The 23,643-nt window shown below is 35.7% G+C and overlaps 1 protein-coding gene across 13 annotated transcripts in view; it reads right to left on the bottom strand.

Annotated features, from left to right (window-relative positions):
• LOC105839910 (serine proteinase stubble) overlaps positions 1-23,643 on the bottom strand; it is a 117,998-nt gene that overhangs the window by 69,766 nt on the left and 24,589 nt on the right. For 12 of the 13 annotated variants that reach the window (XR_004962369.1, XR_004962370.1, XR_004962371.1 and 9 more), the window contains exon 2: positions 20,659-20,773. The gene's annotated coding sequence lies outside the window, so the exon portion shown is untranslated. Of the gene's footprint in view, positions 1-4,731; positions 5,840-20,658; positions 20,774-23,643 lie in introns of those variants that run through there. The other variant, XM_036283451.1, reaches the window with a different exon arrangement.

Genomic DNA, 23,643 nt, shown 5'->3' with positions numbered 1-23,643 from the left:
TTCGAGGTCGAATAACTCCTTAATTAATGTTCGGATCGTCTCCGCCCATAATAATTTCTTGTAAAACTCTTAGAATACTATCTAGAACTGCCGTCAGAACTACTGGAACTATTAAAAAAAAATTCGTCGGCACTTAGTCGATTTTCGCGCGAGTCGCACCTTCGAGGTCGAATAACTTCTTAATTAATATTCGGATCGTCTCCGCCCATAATAATTTCTTGTAGAACTCTTAGAATACTGTCTAGAACTGCCGTCAGAACTACTGGAACTCTTAAAAAAAAAATTCGTCGGCACTTAGTCGATTTTCGCGCGAGTCGTATTTTTGAAGTCGAATAATTTCTTAATTAATGTTCGGATCGTCTCCGCCCATAATAATTTTTTGTAGAACTCTTAGAATACTGTCTAGAACTGCCGTCAGAACTACTGGAACTCTTAAAAAAAAATTCGTCGGCACTTAGTCAATTTTCGCGCGAGTCGCACCTTCGAGGTCGAATAACTTCTTAATTAATATTCGGATCGTCTCCGCCCATAATAATTTCTTGTATAACTCTTAGAATACTGTCTAGAACTGCCGTCAGAACTACTAGAACTATTAAAAAAAAATTCGTCGGCACTTAGTCGATTTTCGCGCGAGTCGCACCTTCGAGGTCGAATAACTCCTTAATTAATGTTCGGATCGTCTCCGCCCATAATAATTTCTTGTAAAACTCTTAGAATACTGTCTAGAACTGCCGTCAGAACTACTGGAACTCTTAAAAAAAAAATTCGTCGGCACTTAGTCGATTTTCGCGCGAGTCGTATTTTTGAAGTCGAATAATTTCTTAATTAATGTTCGGATCGTCTCCGCCCATAATAATTTTTTGTAGAACTCTTAGAATACTGTCTAGAACTGCCGTCAGAACTACTGGAACTCTTAAAAAAAAATTCGTCGGCACTTAGTCAATTTTCGCGCGAGTCGCACCTTCGAGGTCGAATAACTTCTTAATTAATATTCGGATCGTCTCCGCCCATAATAATTTCTTGTATAACTCTTAGAATACTGTCTAGAACTGCCGTCAGAACTACTGGAACTCTTAAAAAAAAATTCGTCGGCACTTAGTCGATACTGTCTAGAACTGCCGACGAATTTTTTTTTAAGAGTTCCAGTAGTTCTGACGGCAGTTCTAGACAGTATTCTAAGAGTTATACAAGAAATTATTATGGGCGGAGACGATCCGAATATTAATTAAGAAGTTATTCGACCTCGAAGGTGCGACTCGCGCGAAAATTGACTAAGTGCCGACGAATTTTTTTTTAAGAGTTCCAGTAGTTCTGACGGCAGTTCTAGACAGTATTCTAAGAGTTCTACAAAAAATTATTATGGGCGGAGACGATCCGAACATTAATTAAGAAATTATTCGACTTCAAAAATACGACTCGCGCGAAAATCGACTAAGTGCCGACGAATTTTTTTTTAATAGTTCCAGTAGTTCTGACGGCAGTTCTAGATAGTATTCTAAGAGTTTTACAAGAAATTATTATGGGCGGAGACGATCCGAACATTAATTAAGGAGTTATTCGACCTCGAAGGTGCGACTCGCGCGAAAATCGACTAAGTGCCGACGAATTTTTTTTTAATAGTTCTAGTAGTTCTGACGGCAGTTCTAGACAGTATTCTAAGAGTTATACAAGAAATTATTATGGGCGGAGACGATCCGAATATTAATTAAGAAGTTATTCGACCTCGAAGGTGCGACTCGCGCGAAAATTGACTAAGTGCCGACGAATTTTTTTTTAAGAGTTCCAGTAGTTCTGACGGCAGTTCTAGACAGTATTCTAAGAGTTCTACAAAAAATTATTATGGGCGGAGACGATCCGAACATTAATTAAGAAATTATTCGACTTCAAAAATACGACTCGCGCGAAAATCGACTAAGTGCCGACGAATTTTTTTTTTAAGAGTTCCAGTAGTTCTGACGGCAGTTCTAGACAGTATTCTAAGAGTTCTACAAGAAATTATTATGGGCGGAGACGATCCGAATATTAATTAAGAAGTTATTCGACCTCGAAGGTGCGACTCGCGCGAAAATCGACTAAGTGCCGACGAATTTTTTTTTAATAGTTCCAGTAGTTCTGACGGCAGTTCTAGATAGTATTCTAAGAGTTTTACAAGAAATTATTATGGGCGGAGACGATCCGAACATTAATTAAGGAGTTATTCGACCTCGAAGGTGCGACTCGCGCGAAAATCGACTAAGTGCCGACGAATTTTTTTTTAATAGTTCGAGTAGTTCTGACGGCAGTTCTAGACAGTATTCTAAGAATACTACAAGAAATTATTATGGGCGGAGACAATTAGAACACTAATTAAAGAATTATTCGATCTCGAAGGTGCGACTCGCGCGAAAATCGACTAAGTGCAGATAAAAATTTTTTTTAAGTTCCAGTAGTTCTGACGGCAGTTCTGGACGATATTCTAAGAGTTCTACAAGAAATTATTATGGGTGGAGACGATCCAAACAGTAATTAAGGAATTATTCGAACTCGAAGGTTTGCCACTGCTAATGATGTTATAACTTTCGATGGTGATTTTTTAAACAATTATAAAGATTTGATGTTTTTTATTTATCAGGAACTCTAGAACTCGTCGAAAGGAATCAAATACACTATTCAGAACTATTCCTGCTTAATATTAATTTTTTTTTATTTTTTGTAATTTTTTTGAAAAATGGAAAAAAAAATTTTTATATCAGGAACTCTAGTACTCGTCAAAAGAAATCAAATGAATTATTTAGAACTATTCGGTGCTGATTTTAGGTGTGAAGTTGGCACCCCCATTTTTCAAAGTGTGAGTTCCATGTTATAACGAACGGAACTCTTTTTTAAACCTATCAGGAACTCTTCCTTTAGTTCTGAATAATCCAGAACTCTTAACAGAACTACGATTTTGTACCATAGGGGTGCCAACTTCACACACCCATAACTGCAGATGAATTTGTGCCACTGTCAATTTCTGGGGGTGGGAGATTAATGTACGGTTCGCATGAACGACCGCGAGCACCGCCGGTGGAAATGTCGCTTTTTGTGCCGGTATATATATAAGCGCGTGTACCAATTTATGTAAATTACATATTACAAATTAATGATGTAATATTACGGAATGTTGTGTAAAAAGGGACATCGAAAGTGCCGATCTGTCGCCGAGTGACGTAATTGAATGTTCGTAGCGCACTTTTTTTTTTATGTCACTTCAAATTTGTACAGATTATTCAGATTTGAAATAGAGAGAGAATCTGAGAATTTGGCAAGTGGAATTTCAAGAGCGCAAATTGGGAAAGGCTTATCCCACTCGACTAGAGCGTGACGTCCCGCTTGTAGTGTCGGAAAGTGCGTGCGAGTTCTTCGATCGTGATAATAACCGCACATTACGTCGTACGCCTTCCAATTAATATCACTTTACGCTGGGCTTAAGCGCCGGGTAAATAATCCCGATCTTACAATTAGTTACCGTCGTCTGAGACAGCGAGAACGGTGACGTAGCACAAAAGCAACAGCGAGATTAACTTTCGATAAGGATCTTCAATAAGCAAAAATTTGATTACGATCTTAGAATACATTTTTTCTTCACTTGTTTGAATTTACTTATTCTATTTATTTTATTCAAACAACATTGCCTTTATCGATTAAAAAAGGTATTGTTTCATTGAATCAAACAGTATTATTAATAAAAAAAAAAAATCAATAATCGTATTCGGTTCTTCAAATAAACAGTTTTGTCCGATTATTCCGAAGCATATATTTCTTTGTTTTTAATAAAATGAATTAATCTTTCTCTCCGTGTGTGTAACCGCGTTTCTCATTCACGTCGACGAAACGCTCCAAGTAATAGTAGGATAGATACGTTTTCGTCTTGTGCGATTATGCAATTTGTATCTTCCCCTCCTCCCCTTCCTTCCTCCCACCGTTTCGACCTGTGCGCTGCCGCAGATATAGGGACTTAATGGTTGAAATTTAGAGCGGTTCAAGTGGCATATGGTGGCGTTTTAATTGACAGTCTGGTTAAGTCATCGCGGCCTGAATCGTCGTAACACATGGGCGCACGAATGGACGAATGGCCAGACGAGAGTGGAGAGATAGAGGAGGAAAAGGAGGAAGAGGAGGAGGAGAAGGAGGATGAGAGGAGAGGAGGCTAAGCACCACGTGGGGAACACTTCATGAGAACCGGAGCGCGCCAGGGCCGCGCAGACCGCTCGATAAAAAAACCGTCCCCGTGTCACCGTGCTCTCTTTAGAGCGCACACCAAGTCCGGCCAATCCGGTATTCTCGGTCAAACACTGGCGAGTGTGCCAAGCCGCCGAACCAAGTTTCCTCCCTCCTCCCCCCCCCCCCCGCGGAGTTCGCGACTCCGCTTTAATCTAATTGCGCGGTAATTTTCGGAAGGGAGATAATTATCGTGTAACGGCAAACTTATTTAAAACTATGGCGCGAGTTTACCCGTACAATTTCCCGCGGCTGCAAATTGTATTGTTGTTATTTATATACGTCAGTTCGTAGCCGGTTATCTCTTCACCGCCGCAGAGTTAATCGATCTCGGTGTTGAACGTAAAAAAAAAGAAAAACAGAAAAACAAAAATAAATTGTCGAAAGTGCAGCTCGTCGGTGCGCAGACACGAGTAATATGCGTCTCATTTTAGAATCATTTCCCGTCTCGCTTTCTCGTTCGCTGGTCGTAATACGTAATATCGCACTCACCGGCGGCAACACGCCCAGGAATTCGGAACAGACAGCCAACCGATCCATTTCAGAGAGACGACACTCGGGCAATCACGAATCACGACGAGCGTGGCTTATCTTATGTCGCGGCACTTCAGTATCAGTTTATATCGGCCGATATCCCTGCTACACGATGTGAGAAACGAACGGATGCGCGGACTGAGGGCAACTGAATGGAGCGGCGGCTCGCCTTTCGCGATGCTCTCGAACGTCGAAGGCGACCGAGCGTCGTCGGCGACGACCGAGCTCGAGAGGCGGATCAAGTGCCGAAATCGAAGCGCTATTACGTCCCTCTAGTTAGCGCATCGGTAAACAGTGCTTTCCTCGTTGAGAGAAAAACTTCCAGATTTCATTCTACGTCAATGGGGCGTAGCCCACAAATGGGGAAACCGTCCATAAGCAATGATAATAAAGCAGACTTTTCGCTGACTTTCTACTTTTAATTTCATATTTCCTGAGAGATTAAATTTAACCCAAAAATTTCAAAGTTTGAAATTTGTTTTATGAATATCTAACTTTTATTCTCAAGGAGGGCGAAGAAATGTCCTATTTTGGAGAATTAAAAAAAAAACTGTTACACATATGCTTCTATATTTTTACTTATCTACTTGCATACTTAATAAATATATTCCAGTTTTCGTACGGTTAAATATTTATTAGTTTTTACGTGACCTATATTTAAAAACAAACTCATTTTTCAAGTAAAAAAAATTACTGAAGCTGACAAGTTCAACTTTTACGTATATGTAAAATACATGTCTGTTTATTACATAACTAAGATAAATGAGTAATGTAGCAAATTATTAAAATGTAGCCCAATTAGAAAAAAAACCGATATTTATTGTGTAACAAAATTGATTAAATTTAACATGTATGGAAAAATAGTTAATTTATAGAGGTCGCAATAATCCTAGCGATAAACTGATATGTATTTTACATATGTATATGCAAAAGTTGACAGCTTCTGAGAAATCATGTCAGTTCAAAACGTTATTTTTAAATTTACGTAATAAAAACTAATAAATATTAAGCATAGCAATATTTGTAGATAATTATTAAATAAAAAACCGTAGAAAAATGTATGCAGCAGATAAAAAAAACTTTTTTTACTTTAGAATATCCCTTTAATCAAATTTTGTACGTAATTTAGAAAAATAAATTTTTGTAAACGGATTGGAAAAATTACATTAAAGTGTAATAATGTTACTCAAAACTGCTATATAAAGCTTTCAGGTCTGTCTAAATTTTAATGTATATTAACTTGTCGAGTTATTATTGAAATATGTTGTTGGATATGGGATTTTTTGTTGATAGTATGATATCATCAATACATTGCATGTCGTGCAACCCGCAATTACTTGTTTGATGTACGATCATAAGGGTAAAATAAATTTGAGTCCAACCCCCTGGTTTGTTCGGACTCAAAGGTTATTTACGAAACTATCACAGCTGCACTGCGAATAAATCGATTTTTGGTCGTATTATTATTTCTTGCACGCATCAAAACTCACTTCTGCAACAAAAAGCTTTTGACAAGCAAAGATCTACACTGAATGATTCTTAGTTTACGGAAAAATGCTTTTTAATTGCGTTTTCAAACTAGTTGTATTAATTGAAAGTATTCAATAAAAATTTGCTTGAGTTTTATTTATATTTATAAGTAGAATTTATAAACTATAAAAAAATTATTTATATATGTTTTTATAATAAAATTTGTAGTATAACCATAAATATACTATGTAAAAAATTTGTAATTTTGGGACTTAGTAGGTACAAATTTATACACAGAAAACGTTACAATTTATACATAAATTATTATAAATCATAAATAAATAAATAAATAATTCTTTTTCAGAATTATTAAACAATTTGCAAAACTTACAATCAAAGTTAAGTTATACAAATAGTTACGTAAGAATTCGCTAACAAATACGTGCAAATAATTTTTCTTAAGCTATAATATATATAAAAAATGCAAATATAATGTTTGATATTATCATTATGTTATAGATTTTATACATTTATGTAAAAACTGTAAAAGATATTGTTATTACTATAATTCTCTGTTTAATATAAAGATATATTTGCACATTTAAAATAAAAGCACAAAATTTTATATATTTCCATTATAAATAGTGTAACTTTTACACATATTACTTATGTAAATTTACATAATTTTTTTACACTGTACAGTGATTTATTAATCTTATTCTGTGTATGTGTGCATTCAATTTTACCGTTAATGTGAATCGCCAATTTCGGGTGCCGCTGACAATCCTGCAGAGATTAGCACGAGATTGTCTTCGAGAGCCTATCACAGCGCCACGGCTTTGCGGCAGGCAAAGCTCATCTCATAAAACGTCGCTTTGATCACGACGCGTGCTGAAGATGACCTTTGTGGTGGCAGGAATCTCTTTCTCGAAATTCCAGTCGATGAACTTAATTATTAGCGTGAGTCAGTCGAGTGCGTGGGACGCCTCCTCCTGTCTCGTCTCGCTACACGGAACTCCCGGTGCTTCACGTCGATTCGCAAATGTTTGTACGCGTCTCTCGTAACTTCGCGGGACTAGCACGGGGTCAAACGGGGTCGAGCGAGCGGAGCTCGTAGCAAACCCATTAGTCAGCGAAGATTCGTCGCCCCATCGCTCTCTCTGACGAACTCGTCCCAAAACAGACCGGTCTGGTCTCTATACCGGTGGTGAAAAATTGTTTTTCCGTCGGATTCGCGTAATAAATGTCACGGTGCATCTGCTCTGTGTTTTTATTTTAATTTCTCAAGACACGTAAAATCGACTTTATGAAATAGAATAAATTCATAACGAGAAAAATTCAAATATACAGATTTGCGGAATTAACATTATAACTTAATGTGCAAAACAAGAGGGAGAGAGAAAGAATTTGAAAAAAATAATTTTGAAAAATAAGGTTTTTCCTCAAAATATTTCTACTCCCTTTAATTGTTCGTCGTGAATTTTTGGTGTGTTACGACGCGTAATCACTTGTAGCCATTTTTTTTCGTTATTTGTACATGATTTCATGGCTGTTGATGGTAGAATGCTCTCTCGTTCGCATTGTTATTTATCTGTCAAAACAGATATACGTTTCGAATGCAAAATGTAACTGAAAATTCTTATTCCGTATTATTTCCAAAGAACATGTATTATTTTTAAAGAATAAAATTGACACGTAAACCTTTTAAAATCTAAATTTCGAATCTTAAAAGCCCTTTTAGGTTCTCTTTCTAGGCTACGATACTATTCTTATAATAGACGATAGAATTATGTAAATTTTTTTGCAAAAACCAATTTAGAGCGTGAAACAAATTTAAAAAATAAAAAAACTTAATAAAACTTATAAGAATGATAATATATTTCTTAATTTTGTTTAAAGAGAAATGGAATCCTATTTTATAGAAAATTTTAAGTATTGTAGGCGGTCACACATGAATGTTCAGATCACCTAAAGATATCAGGGAGAGATATTTTACATAGAACAGTGAAGGGAGCAAAGGGTCAGGATCGCGCGCCCTTATGGCGCATATGGAACTTAGGTTTACGAATATTTATCCGTTTCCCTTCTCCTCTCCCTTTCTTCCTCTCTAGATCCAAAGGCAGGGGAGGGGGGGGGGCAGAGGCGAGGTAAAAGAGTAAGAGAGACCTAGAACGTGAATCTCGGACCACGTCGTTCTTTTGTGAGAGGAGGCCTTTTGTCGTTGCGACAAAGCCTGAAGAATATCCATCCTTCAAATGTGGAACAGCTGCCATCGAATGGCCCAGCTACCTTTTTTAGAGCTCCGTGCACACACCGCGCGCGCACGAATACGCGTATACTGAGCTTTAAGTTGGAACAAGAGATGGATAAAGAGATGGCACCGCAGCACATGAGAGAGAGAGAGAGAGAGAGGAAGTAGGACGTTGTTTTCAAGTAGGCAGCTTTTGACTAGACTCGCGCCTTGAAATGGTTCCACGCGCAGCTACAGACTGTCGCATTTTATACGTTTCTCTCACGTTTTCGTTGTAGCGAATAAAGTCGATTAGAAATTCCGTGTCAAATTTACCATTCCATGCTACGTCGCGGATCACGTGTTTTCCACGTTTCAGAAGATCTACGGATTTATACGTATCTCGTGTCTAAGCAATATACCCGCGAATAATGGACAAACGTACATTTGAGACTTTGGAAATGATAACGAAACGGGACTTTAAGGGAATTCAACGTTAAAAGGCTCCACGCATTTTTGATGGGGCGGACGGGGAGCGCGCGATTTTTTTATGTACCTTGTATAAATGCAAGCGCGCTGGCGTTTCATCTCGGTGGGCCCGACTGCAAACAGAATATTCAATAAGCTAATCGCGATGCAGTGGCAGACACGATTATAATTCCCACACAAGGCCACGCGTGCCTTTATTATTCATTTATTGGGACACCGGGAGGGACAGATATCAGTTCGTATTTACGATGCGATCGATACACGTTCAAAATGAAAATCTATGCGCCACAATACCTATGTGATTTCCTTTGGTAAAATTTATTTTGTCCCGCTGCTAGAGATACTTGCGTTTTTCGATGCTGTCGTAAAATTTTTGTCGCAATCGTGATACTTTTTACAAGAAAAAACTTTAAAATTTAGAGATAAATTTGTGATGATACGAAAGCTGACTAAATAGCGATGCGATCGATGATATTCCGCTAGAATAACAGTGCCCAGATAATGCACTGATTGTGTTAGTCGGACTGCACATTGTTCAAATAGCACTTGGTAGTTTGTAGCATTTCGGACCCGGTTTCCTTAGTTCGAAACAAAGTTGAGTCTGGAAAGAGCTGACCTAGCAAATCCCATTATTTATGGATGGATCCAAGTCTAAAATCGTATATCGCGAGCTCGTTTTTAGATGACTTCAATGTGTCAATTATGTAAAATTCCTTTTGACACTGCAATAAAAATTAGCATGAAATCGTATAAGAAGTATATTTGACGGGAAATAGATGTTTTTTTTTCCGAAGGTAGCACGCATTACTGTCCGACGAGATAATCTTCCTTGATTTCTCCTTTCGCGCCAAACGGCGATCATATTTCCACGTTATCTTATCTATATAATTAAAACTCTCGAAGACCTATATACGTTGACGTTAATTCACCTATCAGGTTTTTATTCTTAAAACAAAAATTCAAGAATAGAATGATATATACGGGATTCTGTTTCTAGCACCACGACACACTTACCAATTCGTACACGCCTATTCTAAATTGCCCCTGAAATTATTAGGGCAATTCCAGGATTTCGGGCATCGCGGCCGAAGTGCTCGCAGCGCGAACAACGACGTGCTCCATAGCGAAATACGAGCCACCGCGCGGAAATAAGAGCATTCGAGTAATGCCGCGATGCAACGGCCGGTGCATCGTTGAAATAGCGATTAATTCTCCTCTCTCCCCTGGTTTCGGTGAGCAAGCAGCACGCGGTTCCAGTTCGCAACAAAGTTCTCGGCCAAAGGGAAGGCGTTCTCTCCCCCCCCCCTCACTCTCTCTCTCTTTCTCTTTGCAGAGTATGGGTAGCGTCGGAATGCGTCGGCAAGTTTCGAAACCTGGGATGAAAATGCCTCTCCACCGGATTAGCCCCCGCTAGCTGGTCGACTGTAGTCCCCATACCTAATGTGGAGTATGCTCGTTGTCGGCCGGCTTCCGGTCCAGGGCCGGTCGGATCAAAAGGTGGATCCACAGAGCCCCCAAGGAACAGTGTAATTTGATGATTTTTTCACGATGTAAATTATTTTGAGATAAGGAAGAAATTAATATCATATATGATGAATTGTCATAGTAAATGAAGTAAAAAGTTGTAAATCTAAAACTGCATAATGCGACATATATAGTACGGTTTTAAATTAAGTACAAAATTATGAAAATTTAAACATATTACATTTAAAGATTAATTTAAATCTATATTAGCAACAGTCATGCACAAATAAATCTATGTTAACATTTTTAATAATATTTCTCAAGTTTAGATAATGTGAATTATTTTAATTAAACTTTTAGTCCGTCCTGTAGATGGATTATATTTGTATGTTCTTGCAGTCATATGTTCGCGTTTAGCTACTGCCAAAGTATGTAATCGCACAATTAATTAATCGGCTCAGATAGAATTAAGTTTAAAAAGTATATTTATTTTACATTTTTTGAGATTACATATAGGGTAAACTCGGGTAAGATGGCCATAGTTTTTTTAAATGCAAAAAACATACTTTTATTTTTATTATTTTTAAACAGCGTTTGGTATATTACTTCACTGAAGCTTTAAGTATGTAAAACTATCGACATTAAAGAGAAAATACTTAATGAAATTTTTTTATTATCAAAATATTGAAACATGAACATTGGCCATCTTTCACAACTTTTAGGGAAAAGATGGCCATAGTATTATAGAACAGTTAGCTATACATTTTTTATGTACTTAACATTTATAGAATAATAAAAAAAACTTATAATTTTACATATTTAGTTTTATTGCCACACATTATCACATATTTAATTTTATTTTTAAACATTTTTCATATTAAATGTTCACACAAGTTTGGGATCAATTTAACTCATTTTGTCATTACTAAAAAAACATATATGTAAAATTAAAATATTAGGTGCATGACTTAATTCTCGTCTTTTTTAAATAAAATATATACATAAACACTTACCCCGAAATATCATGGGCTATCTTGCCCAAACTGCGAGAGAAAGATAATCATAGTAATTATTTAAAAAATAGAAAAGAAAATAAAAAATATAATTACAATTTACATACTTTTGTTACGTGGGTAACGTTCATTGCGACAGCACAACTGTAATTTATTCGACATTGTGGCAATTTCTAATGAACACGTGAAAAACTTTGCAGGCAGTCAAAAGTAAAAACGTGATGTGACATCCACAATATCATTATTTCGAATAGTATACGCACATAAACTAGAGTAAATACTGATTATCTTTGAAAATAATTACGAGAACACATTATTCAGCAATTATTGGAGAAATTATAGCCATTGGCCATCTTTTCCGTATGGCCATCATACCCTAACTTACCCTATATCTCATAATAAAACTCATTAAGTTGATTAATTTTAATTAGATACTAACTTTAACAATCAGTTATACGTTACGAATAAATATGATTAATGGCTGTACATATCTCTTTCTTGGTCATATAGAAAGAAGTATCTGTATATTTCGTGAGTTCGAAAGAGTTTTGCGTTTAACGTTGTGGAAGTTTGACCGTGTGCGAAATGACCCAGATGAGCAGAAATGTCAGGCAGAGGAAATGACAAATTAACCGGTTGCGACGCCTCTGCGTTCTTCTTTTCCATTTCACCTTGTGTTTGCAAACATCAGTTATTTCACACACACATTTCTCTTTGGCCTTTTTTTCATGTTCCATATATCCGAACGAGATATTTTTATTTGTATTTACGTGACTCCAATTTTCATTTGACAGATACCTAAGTATACCGAGTAACTATTATGAATTTCAAAAGGAATAAAACTACCTACAGCAAATATGAAAGAGAGAGAGAAAGAGAGAGAGAGAGAGAGAGAGAGTATTTCCTTGAATGAAGAAATGACGTAATTTCCTTTTTCACTTGATGCTCATGCCCGCCGAAACTCCTCTCTTTGGGCTCGTTAAAATTACTATAGCGCACCCACGATTAGTGCAGCGAGTGCGTGTTCCTTATTCATAAAGATCACCTTTTGTAGTGCCATTAGCGCATTACGCTCGTGCGTCACCTTCACGCTCACCGACGGCATATTCTTGCCCCTCGTCATTTCGATCTCATAGAAAACGTCTATTAGCGCGATCCTATTCTACAAACACACGGCGCCTTTGTACGCGGCCGACGGCGCGCTTACGGTTCTCAATCATCGTATATACTGAATAAGACGCGAGATTCAACGGTTGCCTAACGGAATTTGTTTACGCGGTAAGACGCCATTTGTCATTTCGTGTCATCGTTGTTTAACACCGACGCGCGCCGTCGACGGTGGATAAATCTTTTCGTAACGTCGCCATTCAATCGCGGGTCCCTCCGCTTTCGCGCGAGGACGTCGCTTAACTCGCAATAAATTAATTCCGAAAACAGAACGGCCCTGGCCTTTCAATTTAATCCAAAAGATCGAGGACCTGGAAATCGAATATAATTCACGTTTCATTATTCTTATCGTTCGTTCCCCATTATGTCGGCGTAATATGTACACGGGGTTCACAATGCAGAGCCGATGAACCGCTCCGGCGCGTCCGGCTAACTGCTCGGCTAACCGACTCGGCTGGTTAACTACTCGGTTAGCGATTTAACCGCCGCGCTGCTAATCACTCATTCGGTTAACCGCGCCAGCCGCGGCTACAAACGGGGACGCGCGCGGAATTTCGATCGCATACACGCGCGCCGCTCGTTCGTGCTGCTGGTTCGTTCGTTCGTTCGTTCGTTCGTTCGTTCGTTCGTTCGTTCGTACGCGAGAGGGGAACGCACGCGGAAGAGCCGAGTTAGGAAGCTGCGGAAGTGGCCCCCGCGCGTTCGCCGGAATGTTCGGCATTCTAATGAGGAAAGCGGCGTTTATACCGGCCCCGCCTTATATTTCGTTCGTTGCGTTGATTGCTACTATCGCGTTACCGTGCGTACGTGATAAGTCGCGTGCCTTTCTATCTTTGAGCTCAAAGGGTTAAACAGATTGCTGATTGTCCTGGGAGAAGCACGTGTTACAGATAAAACGAAGCTGCGCGAAATTTCCGGCGTACACGCTAGGAAAGAACGGTTTTGCTAAAGTATACAATTTTAATTAAATACAAGTTTGAAAATAATTTTGTTGGAAAACTATTTATAGAGGACGCGTGACGAGCAATGCTGCACAAAATTACGACGTTTTAGCAATTAATTTGAGTATGCTACATAATTATTTTGATTTAATTTAAGACTGGTATACATAGTCAATTTAGAGAGATGCTGGAGATAGATGTTTTATCGATTAAACAATAATTATTGTAATAAAATTTCGTGCGTATTTCTTTTATAGATTTAATTGAAAATCCTTTTCTAGAATTAAGGTAAATATCAGTCTATAGATTGAACTTTATATCGAGACAAAAAAATGTTTTTTTGATCAAGTTCATAATGTTATCAATTACAGAGATGTATTAGTATTTTTAAACGTCATTTAAGATTGCCTTGAAATAAGATTCAACTGTAAATATTGATCTAATAGTATTATCTTTTTACCTATTATCACGCGTGTATTATTTATTAAAAGATCAGATATTTACTAAATGTAAAAAAAAAAAAAAATTTTTGTAAATTTGAGAAGATAAAATGTATCTTCCCTTTACTGTCGACTATCGTCTTATTTTCATACACTCGCATAAAATATTAGAGGGTAAATTAAGGGTTTTTTTTGCATTGTTCACGATAGTCTCTCTAGTACGCCTGGAATACTCGCGCACTTTACCGAAAGACACTATCGCGGAATTCTCTCTATCGAATTACTCTTCCAATTACATCGCGATTACTTGCGCGAACGACGGCGCGGACCTAATAAACGCGAGTCAATAAGCCGGCAGGCAGGCACCCGGTATTGCCCGCGGATCTGAATGGGCGTTATGCTTCACGGTAATGCTGAATTACTGTCTCAACCCGGCCACGTGATTAACATCGTGAGGGCCCGCGGTAACAATTAGAGAAACCTCGAAGAGATCCACCGGTTGGGGCGACGACAAACAAGGTACGAGAAAGTGTGCGTGAGAAAGAGAGAGAGAGAGAGAGAGAAAGAGGGGGGAGGGAGAAAGGGAAGGAAGCCCCGATTACATCGCAGCGCGATATTTTACGTCACTTCCGGTTACAAACCTCCTCCGGGTAGGTTATGAGATGCCATTTGGTAGAAGAGAGACGCCCGCGGACGAGAAGAGCGGCTCCTACCGAGAATTAATTTGAATTGGATTACCATGAATATTGTCAGCGCTCGGCGAGAGGTCGGACAGACGCGTTCCCATGGTAAACTAAACGCTCCGAAAAGTCCGCACTCTTTGGTGATCCACTTCAGCTATCGGCTATCAATTTGTGAACACTTGTGAAAACTTAAATTCTTATTATAATTTATAATACTTATAATCTATTAAATTTTTAATTTAACAAGACAAAATTATTTCACAGCACGGCACCGTATTCGTTATATAAATATTATTTTTTGCACGATATTTTAATCTCGACGATTCTTATCACTGTCGCAGACTAACGGCTCAATCGCGAAATTATTGCAGAATTTTTCTTTCGTTAAAATTTTAAAGGAAAGATTTAGAAAATGCATACCGTTACTAATTATCTACACTGTCAAATATTAAGATCAAATTAAAATCAATTTCTTCAATTAATTGTTACTTCCGTGATGAAATTCATTTTAACACAAAACATGTTTTTAATACAAAAGAAACATTACGTTTAATCATTTCTGTAATGTGTTGAATTGCTTAGTTTCAAAGTAAGCAGCATTCAGTAAATTTAAAGCATTTCTTGAGTTAAATTGTTTAACTCTATCAAGAAGCTGGGAAATTTACGAGTCGTCTTCGTGTCGTGATTCATCGAGAAATATCAAGATTTATAAATATATACAATTCAGTTTACTTCATCACGTTTAATTCTTTTAGCTTTAATTAAATTAACGACACTGAGAAGCAGTGTCAACCTAAAAATAATTAAAACATAACTCGAGTTGAGTACAATTCGACATTATATTTAACAGTGTAAGAATATAATTTGCACTATAATTAAAAAAATATCTATTTCCCAAAAAGACAAAGCTTTTAAGTTTTAGGCAACTAATCCGGCTTTTTTAAGTTTGTATTCTGCCAATAACATGAAATAAAGTGATGTCTATTGAATTCGTAGATATATACGGATCCGGTGAAGTCTTGAAAAGCTAAAGATCTCTATAGACAGCGCCAAATGCGTTCTTTCAACATGAGCTTCCTCTCGTTAACGCCGGACAATACCCGTCAAGTCCGCGACCACGACCAAGGAATCTGTTAGCCCCTAGGCCAGTTTTTAACAAACGAGATGGACGCAACCTTTCTTGCGGATATATTTTTTCGCGACTTCCGCTTCTGCGAGGAGAGCCATTGGAATTATCTCGGAAGGAGACTTACCCCGATACGGGATTCATTGTCGCCGCGACTTTGAAAGTTACGCGTGAGTCTGAAAGTTTAATTTGAATCTTAGCCTTTAATAATTGAAAGAAAGCGCATGTCTGAATGTATACACGGCGCTGCAAGACGCGTTCATAATACATTTTCGTTACGTGATCAAAATTTTGTATGTATTTTTTTCTTCTTTAAAAAATATTCTGTATTTTAAATACATGATTTCTTAGATAAATTATTGAACAGATCAGATCGTAACCGAAGAAACTAGATGACTCATTTTGAATTCAAATTCAAAAATTCATATATTTATTATTTTTTATTTGTTCTTTAAAAAAATATTCTGTATTTTATATACAATACACGCGATTTCTTAAATAAATTATCTTGAATTCACAAAGAGTCATCTAATTTCTTCGCGACCTAATCAATAATTTATCTAAAAATTATATATTGTATATAAAATACAGAACATTTTTTAAAGAAAAAAAAAATACATTCAGACATGCGCTTTCTTTCAATTATTAAAGACGCAAAATAAACTTTCAGATTCTTCTTAAATTAAAAAAGAATAATCTAGTTTTTTCGCGTACAATCTGATCTCCCGGAAATAATGTTTCATATAAAAACATGTATAAATATATATAAAATATGTCCATATATGTTTATATTAGTCTCCTTTCTTTTGTAAGATTTCTGTTTAATATAAAAAAATAATAGTCATACTGAAAAGATAGAAACTAATTTAAAAAATAATTTTCGCATTGCTTCTTTTAAAAAAGCTAAGTATAAAAAATTGTCCACATATAATCGTACATATTCCGGAATATTTTTTAAAAGAAGCAATGCAAAAATTATTTTTTTAATCAGTTTCTATCTTTTCAGTAAAACTATTAATTTTTTATATCAAACAAAAATTTTACAAAAGAAATGAGACTAATATAATATAAACATATATGGACATCTTTTATATATATTTATATGTTTTTATATAAAATATTTTTTCCCGTGCTGTTCAATAATTAAATTATCTAATAGCGTTTTTGACCTGGGTTAATCGTTCCGGGAACGATTAATGACGTCACAAGGTTAATTACAGCCGTTCTTCTCGTAGAAAGAAATAACTGTGATTGGCCAGTTCTAGAGGAAAAAAACTGAGACGGGTTAACTCAGCACCGGTCGAAAACACTATAAGAAGTCATGTATTGTATATAAAATACAGAATATTTTTTTAAAGAAGAAATACAAAAATAGATACAAATTTTCGATCACGTAACGAAAACAATCGCATTTCATCATCACTTCATTTTTGTGTTAAAAAATAGTCTCTCGAAGCTCCGCAAGCACCCGAGGGTAGTTAACAGGGAGTTGACAAATACGGAGAGAGTTGTGATTTGGCTAAAATAAAATGTCTTTATGACTCATAAGGCAAGTATCTTGTATACCTCTCCTTTCTAAATAACCACGCGTTATAATGATGACAGTTATGATAATGAATTGCACGGAACAGGGAAAAACTTCAGTGGTGCTGCGTCGTATTTAATTACTTATATGCGTAGTTAATGTCGCGCGCTTTCGCGTCTCTGCGATAATGCAACACGGGGACGACCAAACAATATCTGACACTTTACAAAAAATCGTGAGCGACGGCTAGAAATAATGTCGCACCGCGTGACGGCGACAAATGCAATGCAAAGTGTTTTTGAATTACTATTTGCGTCACGATTCAATTTTAATTTCTCTTATATTAATTTTCTAACAACTCTTTCTAAAGATTTATTTCAGCAGAGAGAGAGAGAGAGAGAGAGAGAGAGAGAAAGAGAGAGAGAGAGAAGAAGAGAGAGAGAGAGATTTGATAGAAAAATAAAACAGTTAATATAAACTTAATCATATTAAAAGAGGCGGATAGTTGTAACGTAATGATTAATTTATCGTATATAAATTCTGTCGTATTTAGTATTGGTTTGTATGCAAATGAACGTTGGAAATTGTAATTTGATGTCTAAAGTTCCTATTAATTATAATGTTTAACCTTTCATCAGTAGATAAAAAATTTATTTATTATTATTATGTATATTCAATATAATTTATTAGTTTATTTATTAGTCTTTTTGAAACATACTGCAAAAGATATGAGGTCACTTAAATTACCTATAGGCAGGATTGTATCATACAGATTGTATCAAGATTAAATTTACTAGATTGTTTAAGTTACGTTAAAACGAATCTTTTTCACATAGACTATACCAGCAGTGTAAATTATTATAAATTGGATAACACAATACAGAAAAAAATAATTAAGTTTTAAAAGTACTGATATATTAACATGACTTTAATATTAAAAATCTTCGATGACACATAAATTATCGTTTACATAAATAATATATAATTTACTATGATTTACAGGTTTACATTGTGTATGCTAAAGTAGATTATCTCATTTTGCTTAACAACTGAAAATATAATATATTAGTGAGGCATAAAATATATGAAGAATTAGGTCAATATCGAGCTAATATAATATAATATTCTTAGTAAAAATATGTTTTATTGACTGATATAAAAAGGTAAAAAAATCATGATTAAAAGAAATTTAATACGCATTATAAATTAAAAAAACGTTTCGGAGTCCTTATCAGTCTGTATTACAAATTATCTAATATTAAATTAAGTACTGTCTTAACGTTAACGATGAATAAAACAATAGATATGCAGTATTACAATATCGTCGGAAAAACCAGTCATAAAGTCTAAAAAAAATAAAATAGTAATCCCGGTCAATGGTATTAAATATTAGTGTAGTCAATAGAAATGTGTCAAATTCTAAAAACCGGCGCTCACCGGAGCTCATACCTCTGTTGACTATCGAATAATTGACGCTTTGACGCTCAATTCTTATAATAGTCTTTTACTCTAGTTTGGCAAATTCAATTTTCGCAAGTATGTTTGGTCAGTTTATATACTTTATTTTTCGTATATCATATACTTCGTAGAGTCTGTAGATTATAAATATTACTTTTTCCGGTTTTTAGAATTTGATACACTTCCATTGACTACACTAATATTTAATACCATTGACCGGAAAAGGTAATATTTAGTAGAAAAGTTAGTAGTAAAATTATATATATTTTCCGGTTTTTAGAATTTGATACATTTCCATTGTATGTGTGACTACATCACTAATATTTAATACTATTGACCGGGATTACTATTTTACCTTTTTAGACTTTATGACTGATTTTTTCGAGACCATATTGTAATGCTTCATATCTATTGCTTTATTCAGTGTTAACGTTAGGACAGTACTTAATTTAATATTAGATAATTTGTAATACAGACTGATGAGGACTCCGTAGAGTCAAAACGTTTCTTTAATTTATAATGTGTATTAGATTTCTTTTATTCATGATTTGTTTATTTTTTTATATCAGTCAATAAATCATATTTTTATTAAAAATATTATATTAGCTCGATGTATTGACCTGATTCTTCATATATTTTGTTGCTTTGCATTACCGAGTTCATTATATTGGTTCTATTAATGAGGCATGATTTAGGATCGGTACGCATTTAGCAATTCTGCCCTAGTTATGTCAAAATATTTTTGAAATTAAAAAATGAATTCAAAATAGGAGAAAAATGTTAGAAATGGCAAAATCTGGAAAACAATGACTGTTCAATAATTGAGCGTGCGTGTCCCTATTCAAAAAAGATACTAAACATTCCGGCATCCTAGCAATTTCCTCTCGAGGCCCTGCGTGAACGCCCTCTCGTTCTCCACTCTATCTTCATTTAATCACTTTTGCTTTCGTCAACGCTCCGCCGCGGGCTAAACGACAGGCGTTGATGGAGCTCGGCGTTGGTAAGGGCCGGAGAAAGAAACGCGATAGGTCTAAGGACCAAACTGCGTCAAAAAAAAAGTAATGGGAGAAAGAGAGACAGAGAGAAGTGGAAGGGATCGAATCCCTATTCGGCAAACGCAGTGAGAGGGCGAGATAGAGCGAGGGTTCCTGCACCCTGCGGCGATTGCAAAGTTTCACGGAAATGCACCCTCACGAGGAATTTCTCGAGGAGCCCTTGGGTCGTCGCGGCGCCTCGGGAATTGCATAAAATAGGAGGCGGGCTGCCTGCTATTGTGATTGATACGAGGGCGCAGTCCTGATTCGGGGCGAATCGGCCAATTAAAATATGAAGGCCGCGCTTCCGCCATCTAGCGCATCATCTGTTATAAACGACGAGGAACGGGCTCTCGAATAGCGCCTCCAATTCAATCGAGTCTCATCCTCGCGAGAGGATATACAAAAGTCTCACCGCGCGGCTCGTTAGAGTAAAATTCTTATACGCGATCGTCGAGGATTATCTTTCTTTCCGCGAGATATCTTTCAAGAGCACAGATAACAAAGGGGCCGCGATGAAATGTCTCGAAAAAGGACGCGAACTTAAAGCCCGCACAACAATAGTCCCGCATGCACGTTTATGCACAATGGTGTATACAGAGTGACCGTTGTAGTTTTCCTCGTGTAAAATGGTACCGTGCACAGTCGCTTGTTTGTCAGAATAAATTTTTCAAGTAAATATGTAATTATAATTATAATTATAATTTTCAGCTAAAACTTTGTTTAAAACGCTGTTGGAATTTTTTTATTCATTTTACATGAATGAATATGCGATGTTTGCCCTTGGCCATGTAGAAACGGATGTGGCATGCATTAAAAAACTGAGTTAATTAAATGAATCTTACGTAACGATGGACGATGGACAATAGCTTGAAACCACCAAAGTGTTAATCGTGACCCCGATCGCGCACTTCTTGATGAAAATGCAACATCGTCTCCTGTTTTGTTACTGCATTGGTTCTGAAACACAGGTAAAAATAAATTAATTTTGCTGAAAGGCAAAATGTAGAAAGGCGAAAGAGTATATAAGTAAAAATAAGAAAAATTAAAATTTTGCATACGCCAGATTTCGCATATAATTATTTCGTTAAGACGTTAATTATAATTTTTACAATTTTACATTTTATTTTTATAAAATAATACGTGTGAGTGGAAAGAGTCATCAATATCAGCTAAATATAACAGTTAAATTTTTTTATCACTAAAAATTGTCTATTAAAGATAAAATATATTTGTAGCAATTTATTAGCTCATTAGATACTCATATAATAAAATCATATTTTAGCATGAGTATCTAAAAAAGTGATAACTTATTCCTAAACGTGGTAAGTTAATTGTCCGACCGATAAATGTTTCAATTAAGATCGCCCACTCGGTCTGCAGCAAATCTTGCTGCTGAATATAACTTTTCTATAAATTTAATATTCTTAGCTCATATAACCGCGCCATCAATTTCATCTTAAAACACAGTTACTAAGCTAAATATCGATGCTCAAAAGTACCTTTAAAATTTTCTTACTTTAAAAAATTGTAAATAATTTATTACGACAAATATCTCAACCAAGATATTTTTCAATATGTTATGTATATATTTAAAATTAATTTCAATTCACAATTATACGGCACTGTCAACAGATGGACATGGTGAAATAATCTTGCATTTTTTGTAAGTAAATAATTACATGGGATAAAATAAAGAATGCAACATTAGACAACTTTTCATTCTTATCTCGAAAATTCCATTTTATAAAAGAATTCCTCGAAGTCGAGTCCCCAAAATTGGACGCTCCAATATAAAAGTAAACAAAACATATTTTGACAGTTTAATTTTATTTATTACTACTTAGAAATAAATTTAAGAATTTAATATTTCTCCTAAGAAGAATTTAATATTTCTCTTTATATAATCTCAACTAAGATTAATAATGTCTCGCTACGAATATTATTAGTTTCTATTGCGAAAAGAAAATAGCATAATTTAGCTAAACGTTCTAATAACGAATTTATCTTTTTGTAGCATCTATACTTTGCGAACTAATAAGAAACTTCGGTAACAAATGTATTAGCTGTTCTTATTTTAATAATACATTTTAGCGTGGCATATTTTAGAGCTTCGTTGACTAACTCTTTCTCTACGCGTGTATATACTATATACTATAACATACATGTTTCATCACAATCATAATGATTGGGAATTACACGATATACCTATGACAATCTCAAATTCCCTTGGTTATTAAAAATTCTTATTAACTTCCGTCTAGAGTTTCGATACGAGAAAGAATGCTCTCTTATGTAAATATAATTTTTCGAAGTCCGCCGTGCAATATATCGATTTTGCAGTTACATCGTAGAGGCTATTGTCCCTGCTATACGTCACCTGCAATTATGTCGTTAAACTTTGCACTGTCGTGTCCATGGCATGCCTTGTATCACTAATACGTTTATCGGAAGTTCGACCACCAGCTACGAGATTAGTTAATGAAATATATCCAATCTTGCGACGAATCGAAAACAACTCGCAACTCTTCCGACGGGTAAAGTCCAATGTTAAATTGTAAATTATGATTGTGAAATAAAATCGGCCATCACTGCGCAATGTCTTTTAAATACAAAGCAAACGTGTTGAAATCGAGTAAGACCGAAGAACGAACTGTTTTCACTTGATTTGACCAATATATATATTTAACACAAAGTCTTTTTACATTATGTGTAGCAACTGGACTAAAGCGAGTTTAGAAAATAAAATCTTTTTGCAATCCCATTTATTTCACGAACGGAAAGAATACCTTTTAGCGAAGGATACTGCGTCGTTGATACTATGGGATCGAATGACGCGCGGGACCTAAAGCCTCTCCGATTTATCCATTTGATTTCCTAAAGAGTTTCAACAATGTATTGAATCTAGGCAAAAAGATTTTCGGAAATCGCAAGTCGACTGTGTGACAATGAAGTTTACATTTATCAAGTAATCCAAATGAATAGATCGAAGTTTCTATGACTTTTCTTTTTGTTCCGCTGAAATGACGATTGTTGTTAGGGCGTTCAAGGTGAAAGATAATTTCCAAAAAAAAAGGAAAGCACGACTGTTTCTTTGTCAAATGAGAAGAAAATTCTAGAATATTAAAAATTAATTATATCTTCCTCTCGTTTTGAATATTCCCTAATAGAAATTAGATCTCATAATTGAATTGTACCATAATAAGAGAATCTTCTTGATAAATAGAAATAATGTACAATACATTAAATTTCAAATTTGATTCCAGTACATGTATACCTAATGTAAATATATTCAATTTTATTATCATAAATAAATTCGATTTATTATACTCTATCAGTTTGCGAACAAAATACCTGTGTTTACGCGAGGAATGACAATACGTATTGTAGAGAACATTTATCGATTTCTCCACGTGTACCATCATACGCATTTGTATTCGATTCAGGCGCTCATTGCGGTATCGTACACACATACACGACCGACCGGAACACTTTATCGAATTCGTTAGCGTTAAAAGTTGTATCAACGAGACGAACGTAAAAACTGAATATCTCGTTAATTCTACAGTTAATGCCAGAATCGCAATCAACTAACGGGACGCTGACTCTCGTCTGTTTTTACGAAAGGAAAATACATTCCGGTGTCATCAAATATATGTATATTTGAATTATTTTGAAAAGGTTCGAATATATATTTTGGATATTTAACTTTATGTATTTTTCACACTTACTTCTCGGTACACCCTGTATATTCGCACTCCAAATCCCTCGGCACACATGCGCGTAGAGTAGCTCCTCCGTAGGGAACATACTTCCAGTTACTCGTGTGA

This window comes from Monomorium pharaonis, chromosome 2, assembly GCF_013373865.1.
Source record: "Monomorium pharaonis isolate MP-MQ-018 chromosome 2, ASM1337386v2, whole genome shotgun sequence".
Lineage (NCBI taxonomy): Eukaryota > Metazoa > Arthropoda > Insecta > Hymenoptera > Formicidae > Monomorium > Monomorium pharaonis.
This window is presented reverse-complemented; position numbering and strand designations above follow the sequence as displayed.